The sequence below is a fragment of the Callospermophilus lateralis genome, chromosome 18, assembly GCF_048772815.1.
Source record: "Callospermophilus lateralis isolate mCalLat2 chromosome 18, mCalLat2.hap1, whole genome shotgun sequence".
Classification (NCBI taxonomy): Eukaryota; Metazoa; Chordata; class Mammalia; order Rodentia; family Sciuridae; genus Callospermophilus; species Callospermophilus lateralis.
The window spans coordinates 37,221,037-37,231,351 of NC_135322.1; positions in this window are offsets into that span (position 1 = coordinate 37,221,037).

The following is a 10,315-nucleotide window of genomic DNA, read 5'->3' on the forward strand; positions in this document are numbered from 1 at the left end:
TGACTGCTGTATCTATTTTATGCTAATTAGATAAGCTGTGTAAAATGTATAAATATCGCTCAGATCCTACAATAAACGGCTCTCACTCCTGCTGTATCAACATATACAAGTCATTCGTCACCCCCCAGTTATTTTGCCCAGCCAGCCGGGCTGTGGCAAAAACCAAAGGCTGAATGTTTTCTCTAATATGCAGATGCTAATTCTCAGTAAGGCAGGGGGCACTAGATAAGACTAGAGGGAAGTGAAGGAAGAGGAAGGGTGGAGGAGGGGGGGATGGGGGACAGGAAAGATAGTAAAACAAAATAGACATTATTACTTTATATATATATATGTGTGTGTGTGTGTGTGTGTGTGTGTGTGTGTCACTGCATGACCAATATGAGTCTACAACATGTACACTCAGAAAAATGAGAAATTATATCCCATCTATGTATGATATACCAAAGCACATAAATGCATTCTAGTGTTATGTATAACTAAATAAAACAAATTAAAATATATATAAAAGGAATACAAGCAATAATAAGTGTTTTCTTTTTCTGTTTATTTATTTATTTTATAGTGGAATGCATCTTGACATATTGTACACAAATGGAGCACAATTTCTCCTTCCTCTGGCTGTGCAGGGTGCAGAGTCGCTCTTGTACTGTAATTATCCATGTACAGAGGGTAATAATATCTGTCTCATTCTACCGTCCTTCCCATCCCCACAGCCCCACCCCTCCTCCTCACTTCCCTCTACACAAACCAAAGTCCCTTCATTCAATACAAGAAATAGTAAGCAAGGATGTGGGGGGAAAGGTACGCTCACACATTGCTGGTGGGACTGCAAATTGGTGCAAACACTATGGAAAGCAGTATGAAGATACCTCAGAGAACTTGGAATGGATCCACCATTTGAACCAGCTATCCCACTCCTCCATCTATACCAAAAAAAAAAAAAAATTTTAAATAGCATACTACAGTGATACAGCCACATCAATGTTTACAGCAGCTCAATTCACAATAGCTAAACCATGAAACCAAACTAGATGCCCTTCAACAGATGAATGCATAAAGAAAATGTGGCTCATATACACGATGAAATATTACTCAGCCTTAAAGAAGAATGAAATTATGGCATTTGCAGGTAAATGGATGGAACTAGAGAATATCATGCTAAGTGAAATAAACCAATCCCCCAAAAAAAACAAAAACCAAATGTTTTCTCTGATAAGCAGATGCTGATCCATAGTCGGGTAGGGGGGATAGGGAAGAATGAAGGAACTTTGGTTTGTATAGAGGGGAGTGAGGGGAGGGTGGGGCTGTGGGGATGGGAAGGATGGTAGAATGAGACAGACATTATTACCCTATGCACATGGATGATTACAGTACAGGAGTGACTCTGCACCCTGCACAGACAGAGGAAGGAGAAGTTGTGCTCCATTTGTGTGCAATATGTCAAAATGCATTCCACTATAAACTAAATAAATTAATAAATATATAGAAAAAGGGGGGAAAAAATCTCACAGTTTGAGAGGTCTCAGTCCATAGACGACCAGCTTCCTTCCTCAGGCTGGAGGTGAAGCAGAACATCATGGCAGAAAAGTGTGGTGGAGGAGAGTGGTTCAGGACATGGCCTCCAGGAAATAGAGACTTGTCCTCTCACCAAGGACAAAATATATACCCCAAACGCATGCCCCAGTGACCCACCTCCTCCAACCACACCCTACCTGCCTACAGTACCATTCAGTTAATCCCATCAGGGGACTAATCCACTGATCAGGTTAAGGACCTCATAACCCAATCATTTCACCTCTAAGCCATCTTGTACTGTCTCACACATGAGCTTTTGGGGGACACCTCACATCTAAACCATCACAGCAATTCAGCAAGATCCTGTCTCAAAATGAAATAGAAAGGGTTGGGATTATAGCTCAGTGGTACAGAGCTTGCCTAGTTGTGCAAGGTCATGGATTCCCCACTACTGAGAAGAAAAATTTTTTAAAAAGCCAAACATGACGTTACCTCTGACTACCTCTCCAGCTTAATCTCACACCCATGCTGCACTCTCTCTCTCTCCTTCAGAACACTGACTTTCTTCTCCTACTAGTTAGATGTCCTTCTATGACAAGGCCTTTGTGCATGCTAACTCCTCAACCTGACTTATTTATTTATTCTTGAGATGTTTTTTCTTTTCTTTCTTTCTTTCTTTTTTTTTTGGGGGGGGGGGGCGGGGCGGCTGCTGGAGGTTGAACCCCGGGCCACATGCATGCTAGGCATGTGCTCTACCACTGTGCAATGTGCAATACCCCCAATCCCCAACCTTGAGATCTCAGCTCATGCAAAGACTCTCTCAGAACAAGCTTTGCTGAAGTCCCAGAGAAAAACTCCCTATTATTGGTTTCAAAGCATTTGTCACAGTGGGAATTCCACATTTACTAATTTAATTTTTGCATCAGTGTTCTGACTAGGCTATAAGCTCCATGAACAATAGACTATGTCTCTCTTCGCTGGCCACTGGATTCCCCAGGACCCCTACAAACCCTGGTATATAGTAGGCACACATTTGTCATTTTGTCAAGATAAAAATAAAAAGAAACTGATGAAAGAAGAATGAAGAGATGGATCAATAAAATTGCCAAGGCCACTGACCCATGCAATTATTATTTGTTAAGAATATAAAAGCAAGGTGCAATGGCGCACACCTGTAATCCCAGCAGCTCAGGAAGCTGAGGCAGGAGGATTTCGAGTTCAAAGCCAGTCTCAGCAACTTAGCAATGCCCTAAGCAACTTAGCGAGATCCTGTCTCTAAATAAAATATAAAAGGAGTTGGGGATGTGGCCCAGTGGTTAAAACCCTCTGGGTCCAATCTCCAGTATGAAAAAAAAAAAAAAAAAGGACTTATAAAGACTCCACAGAAGTATCTTCTCTTGCAAATTTGAGGGTTTTTTTCAATAATACCTTAATAAGGTGGTTGGGGGATGTAGCTCAGTGATAGAGCACTTGCCTAGCCTGGGTTCCATCCCCAGTACCACAAAAAGAAAGAAAGAAAAATAATAACAACGACAAAAGATACCTTACCAAAAATGCACCTCTAAAAGAACCCACTACAGAAGAACTCATCAGTGGCCTCTCTCTCTGGCACAAATCCATTTCATGGAAATAATTTTTAGTACTTTAATGATGCCTCTCTTGCCCTACAGCATATGACAATAAGGAGCAATTAGCTCACCAAGTATAATATAAAAGGGGCGGAATGAATTTAAATTGGAATTGATTTTTGTTTAATCTATGTTTTCATGGACGGAAGTCAGCTTTTTCTGATCCAGTGCATGCATGATAGGACCAGTTGGTGGACCTTTGGGGGCCTTCTTTTTCCAATACAAGAAGGGCCAGTACTCACCTTCTTCCTGGTTTCACTTTGCCTAGAATTACTCTCTCCTCCACAGGTACACCCTGAACTTGGACCTCAACACACCTCAGGTATACATACCTGGTCTCAGGTGTGTACACGCAGTCATTTATATGTTCTTCCTGTGACTGATGCCCTGCCCAGGGGTCACTGACCTCAAGAAATGTATTCTTGCTGGGCATGCACACCTGTAATCCCAGCAACTCGGGAGGCTGAGGCAGGGGGATCTCAAGTTCAAAGCCAGCCTCAGCAACTTAATGAGACCCTAAGCAATTTAGCAAAACCCTGTCTCTAAATAAAATATTTAAAAGGGCTGGGTAAGCATCCCTGTGTTCAATTCCCAGTACCAAAAAACAAAAAAGTGTATTTTTGCCTGTAGGTTTCATTTCACAGGCCTTGACACCATTGAGACCTTTAATGTGGCCTGAAAACGTTTAGCTGGGTTGGTAAGGGGTTGATAGTCCTTTTGATTTATTTTTGAGTATTTTAGAGAACAAACCAGTGTTTGTCATCCTTTTGAGGTAGTTCCTTCCATAAAGTTGTTGCGGTCAGTGTTGTGTGGCCTTGCTACCCTGTCCACACTGCTGATGGCAGCAGGCAGGACAGAAGGCAAACCAACAGCCTCTCAGGAGGCCACTTATAACCAGGGGGATGGTGGATGACCACTTGATGACTATCTGATCACCACCAATCAGCAGCTCAAAACAAACCTTAAGTGAAGCATCAGGGGTCAAGAGCTGGAAATAGCAGAATGAGCCAAGAGGCCACAGCTGAAAGTCAAAAATAGATGGAGGGCCTTTGAAAAAGAAATAGAGGGCAAAGGTCATAAGTAAAATAGCATCACAAGGTTGGAGGTAGCATGTGCCCACTTCAAGTATTGACAAGAGGCCCATCTCACTATTATTGCTGTTCTGTATCCTCAACTTTTTTCAGTTCTCTGAGACCCAGTTTGTGCAACTTCTTAGACAGTTTTCTGTTTCCTTCACAATCCTGAAAATTCCTAAGATTATCTCTGTGTGCTACAAAGCACAGAGAAGGAATGGAAATAACAAGACATTTTCCTGTTCACCAAGCACCTCAAAGGAGACTTCTTTGGACTCTGGCCTCCAGAAAGATATTTGGACGACTTGGAGCTTCCCAGAATCCTTTGCTTCTCTTGAGAAACCGCAGGGCATTTTCTGTTCTCCTGAACCAGGGAAAGGCGGAGCTGCTCTTCATTTCTTTGCTTCTATTGCCCTCTAGTGTTCACTTCCTATACGATGTCTTTAGACCTTTAGATACTTTTTTTTTTTTTTTGCTGGTGAGTTTAAAAACTAGGAGGATCACAAGTTTAAAGCCAGCTGCAGCAATTAGCAAGGCCCTAAGCAATTTAAAATAAAAGTAAAATGGGCTGGGGATGTGACTCAGTGGTTAAGCGCACCTGGGTTCAATCCTTGGTAGCAAGAAAGGGTGGCGGGGTGGGATACAGCTCAGTGGTAAATCACTCCTGGATTCCATCCCCAGTATTGTTGATATATTTTTAAAATTTATATATAATACACTAATTTTAAAAGTATATCCATGCATTGAGAGGCTGCCACAAGGTAGGGCATTTTTCAGGTAATCGAAATACAGTTTTTGACTTCACAGAGACCTACCTGAGGAAAGTGACAATAGATGCCTTATCCGAAGGTGCAGTGACAGTTTTGACAGTGCTGCAAGAAGCAGCAGAAAATCTGCTTGGTAGGGAAGTCAGTGAGGGTCTTCCCTCTGAAACAGAATGCAGTGGCATGAAGGAAGGACCAGAGTCACAATGGCAAAAAGGTCAAGGGCAGCAGCAAATGTCAGGCCTCTGCATCCAGAGGGAGTGTCTGGGCTTGAAGAAGTGAGAGCAGACCTGTGTTGCTGGAATGTAAACAGCATGTGCCTGGGGGTAGTGGGAGAACAGGCAGGAGGAATGATGGAGGGATGGTCTTCCTGTGGCCGTGTTGGCCATGAAAGAATTCTAGTCTTTATTCAAATGAAGAGGCAGCCTTCCTCCCTGTGTTCCTTCCTCCCTCTTTTCTTTGCCTCCTCCATCCCTCCTCCACTTGTGGCCCTCCTTCCTCCCTTTCTTCTGGTTCTCAATCCTGGCTGCACATTGCAATCCCCTGCTTTAAGATTCCAGCCATCAAGTCATACCTCGGACCACTTAAACAAGGATCTCTGGGGGTGGGACCCAGCATCAGTGCTTTTGAAGTCCCCCAGGTGATTCCACTGTGTGGCCAGTGAGGAGAGCCCCCCACCCCCCACCCCTACCACCACCCCCCCGACCCCGGGTGGTGAAGATGTTGGAAAGCTTGATTCTTCTTTTGCTTCCTGTAATCACTCCTTTTTTTCTCCAAGTACTAGAGATTGAACCCGGGTCTTCCCACATTCTAGTAAGTGCTGCACCCCTGAGCTACATCCCCAAACCTTTTATTTATTTGTTTGTTTGTTTTTAAGTTGTAGTTGGACACAATACCTTTATTTTATTTTATTTTTTATATGTGGTGCTGCGCCTCGAACATGCTAGGAGAACACTCTACCGCTGAGCCACAACCCCAGCTACCCCAGACCTTTTTATTTTATTTTGAGACAAGGTATTTACTCCCTTGCCCAGGCCAGCCTCAAATTTGTGATCCTCTTGTCTCAGCCTAGATTGGGGATTACAGGTGTGGGCCACCACTTTGTGTTCTTAAATCCAAATCTGTCTCTACCTGACCCACAGGGCATTGGAGTATTCTCACACCTCACCTCTCCACCAGGCAGCAGCAGATCTGGAACAAGTTCAGGGCAAATCACAGACCCCAGCTTCGTCATTCATCCATCAAAATTCTGCTTGGAAAACAGGGAGGCATACAGCTGAATCTCCAGCCCAGAGGAAACCAAAGATCCCCTCACAACCTCCTAGATTTCCTCCCCTGCACCTGCTCCAGTTCCTACCCAGCTCCACCACCATTCTCCCCTCCCCACCTGTCTGTATTCTGCTCCATCCCAGGGGAGAGGGGGATAACAAGCACTTGTGTCCTATTCTGTCAGATGGTCAGAGTTGCATTTTGAAAATATCCTGCTAGTTGCAGGTGCAAGATGAATTGAAACTGAATCACAGCTTCCTAGGAGATTAGATCAAAGGCCGTTAGTAATGCAGTTCTGTTGAGAGATAATGGTCTCTGTGGTGGTGGCACAAGAGAGATAAAGGAGCTGGAGTCAAGGGATGTGTAGAGGATAACTGAGGATGGTGGAGTGGACACGGGAGAATGGACAGAAGGTGTCCCCCAAAAGTTCACGTGCAAGACAATGCAAGAATTATCAGGGCCTAGGGATATGGCTCAGTGGTAAAATATATGCCTGGCATGTGCGAGGTCCTGGGTTCAGTCACTACCACCCCCTCCCCCAAAGCAATTGATTTGCTCAGGAGTCTGAGGCAGGGGGATGGCAAGTTCAAAGCCAGCCTCATTTTGACTCACAGTACAGCCGGGTGTGGAGGGAAGGGAGGGGAATGGAAATGGGAAAGACAGTCGAATGAATCAGATATAACTTTGTTATGTTCATATAGGAATACACGACCAGTATAACTCCACGTCATGTACAACCACAAAAATGGGAAGTTATACTCCATGTATGTAGGAGATGTCCAAATACATTCTACTGTCATGTAGAACTAAAATGAACCAATGAAGAATTAAAAAAAAAAAAAAAAAAAAGCCAGCCTCAGCAAATTAGCAAGGCCCTGGGCAAATTAGCAAGACCCTGTCTCAAAATAAAATATAGACAGAGCTGGGGATGTGGCTTGGTAGTTAAGTATACTTGGGCTCAATCCCCAATACCCAGCCACCCCCACAAAAAAAAAAAAATTTCAGAGGTAGCATGATTGAATTTTGAGACCCTTAATCTAATCAGTGCATTAGTCGTTAATCAATCCACTGATATGGATTAACTGGGCAGTAACTACAGGCAGGTGAGTTGTGGATGGTGAACAGAGCTCTCTCTGCTTCCTGGTTGCCCTGTCCTGAGCCGCCTTCCTCAGCTCTGCCCTTCTCCCATGATGCTCTGCCTCATCTCAGGCCAGGGCAATGGAGTCAGCCATCTACGGACTGAGACCTCAGAAACTGTGGGCACTAAATGAACGTTTCCTGCTCTACTGTGTCCTTGTCAGGTCCTGTTGGTCATGGTGACAAAATGCTAACTCAAACAAGAGGGATATGCCAAGGATGACTTGGGATTCTGGTTTGAGGACCAAGACGGATGATGGTGTCCTTTCCTGTGGTAGAGAACACTGACAGACAGATTTCAGAGGGTGAGAGAAAAGAAATGAATTGTTACTAGTGTTTGGGCAAAAACTCTGGCTTCAGGGGTCCCAGGGGCCCAGATTCAACCGCCCATCCCAAAAAGACAGACGAAGAGACAAGCAGTGGTAAAAACAGGGAGAGACCTTTATTCAGCGTGGCCACACCAAGAACGGAGAGGCCTGAGACCTAAGATCTGTGCTTCAAGGGTACAAACAAGAGCTTTGGGTTTAAATAGGGGAAGGAACTAGAGCAGGGGATAAGAAGTAGCCATCTTCATCAAACTGTGGTCTATGTCAAACAGTCATTTCCATTCTGGTTTTGTGAGATTCTGCTGGCTCTGAGGAAGTTGCTGGGGGGCAATCTGGTTCCCGTTATGGGATGATGCTGCTTAGCTGGGCAGGCTCGGTTCCCATTGTGATGTGATCTGCCTGCGAGGCTCGCTGCTCCTGGAATCTAGAAAATATCTTAGTGACTCTGATCTTGGTGTTTTCAGCCTTGAAGGGGGAGGATTAGCAGCTTTGATGAACACTCCTTAAATGATTAACAAGTCTCAGCACAGAGCTGAGCAGGAATCTGACCCAAAGTGTAAGGCGGTAAAGGAGCCAGATACAAAATGAAGGCAGAGATGTCAGGCTTTATCCTGCTTTTAGTTACCCATCGGGCACCTGCAGGCCCAAGTGAAGAGTCCGTGCTTTTAGCAAAAGCAGCCTTTAAGCCCCTATTACAGGATAAGTTTGGTTTTGGACAAATTACATTTAATGTACCTTTGGGATATTTAAATGGATATTTGAGTACAGGCAATAATTTACTCAACAAATACTTACTAAGCCCTTAATGGTGTCAGACACAATTCTAGGCTTTTTCCCTTATAGAGTTTAGATTGTAGCTCATCCCTTTGCCTCTGTGAAGATCCCTGCCCACATGTCCTAGTCAGATGAAAATCCATTTAGTATTCAATAAGATTATTCTGGGAGCTGCCTATATATATGACATTGAGCTCAGCACTCTCCTCAATTGGGAGATTCTATTTCTTACCTTCACTTACTGCCCTTCCAAAGTAACCCTCTCCTGGTGCCCCCTGACATTATACAAAAACCAACTGGAGCATTCCAGGTGCAAGCCAGACTTTTGTTATGAAATGGGACCTAGTACAGACATTTACCTGGACATTCCAGTAAAACTGTTCACTTCAGAAAAGGGGAGCCAGGTATGGTGGTACATGCCTGTAATCCCAGTAACTTGGGAGGCTGAGGGAGGAGGATTGAAAAAAAATTGAGGACAGCCTCAGCAACTTAGCAAGGGCCTAAGCAATTTAGAGAGGACCTATCTCAAAAAAAATTTTTTTTTAAATTTTTATAAAAGTTCAATGGTAAATTGTTCCTGGGTTAAATCCCTAGTACAAAAAATAAATAAATAAATAAGGGGGAAATATGTTCTCTTATTTTCTCATCCACTCAACTGATGGTTAAACTTTGGGCCACACATGATGATGCATGCCTATAATCCCAGTGGATTGGGAAGCTGAGACAGGAGGATCTCAAGTTCAAAGCCAGCCTCAGCAATGGTGAGGTACTAAGCAAATCAGTGAAACCCTGTCTCTACATAAAATATAAAATAGGGCTGGGGATGTGGCTCAGTGGTTGAGTGCCCCTGAGTTCAATCCCAAGAACCAAAAAAAAAAAAAAAAAAAAAAAAAAATCTGGGAAGCATTTCTCCCTAAAAATCCCCAGACCTTAAAATCAAGGACTTTTGAGTAGCTAATAAAGGAAACCCTGAGGGTCCTTAATCACAGGAACAAAAGAAACAGAATTTTTTAAAAATAATTTTGGTTGTAGATGGACACAATACCTTTATTTTACTTACTTATTTGTGGTGCTAAGGATCAAACCCAGTGCCTCACACATGCACTCTACCACTGAGCCACAACCCCAACCTGACACACAGAATCTTAAAGAAGAAAGAAGTCTAGAATTTACCTAACCAGTCTTTCCCAAAGTGAATTCTGTGCCCCTTAATAATGCCCAGCGGGACTGGGGTTGTGGCTCAGTGGTAAAGCGCTCACCTAGCATGCATGAGGCACTGGGTTCAATCCTCAGCACCACATAAAGTAAAATAAAGATATTGTGTCCACTTAAAACTCAAAAATATATATTTTTAAAATGCCCAGAAATAAAATGATACTGTCACTGGAGGGGACTAAGAAGGTCCAAGAGAGGGACAAGAGCTTCCACATCAAAAGTCATAGTCAAAGCACAAAGCAAAAAGAGAAGCCATAAAGTTAGCTTACCAGAGTTGGCACCTCAGAATACCCCATGTTAGATGCCAAAGTAAGCTGTCACCAGAAGGGATCCAAGGAGGTCCTAGAGAGGGGGACCTCAGTGCAGAACAACAGCATTTTTGACATACATCATAAAAAAGAATTTCAAGCCATGTCAAATAGAGACACAAGTGAAAGATTTATTCAGGAAAGCCAAGGAGAACATGGGTTATCTTGAGAGTGAGATGTACTTTTGGGGTCTTGGGATCTTAAACCTTGTGAGGAGTGGGCACGGGAATGTATGCAGAGATGATATCAGTCTGAGAGTTGCAAGAGAGTTTAAGGCATTATAGCTGTTCTCAGAATCCTTAGGTT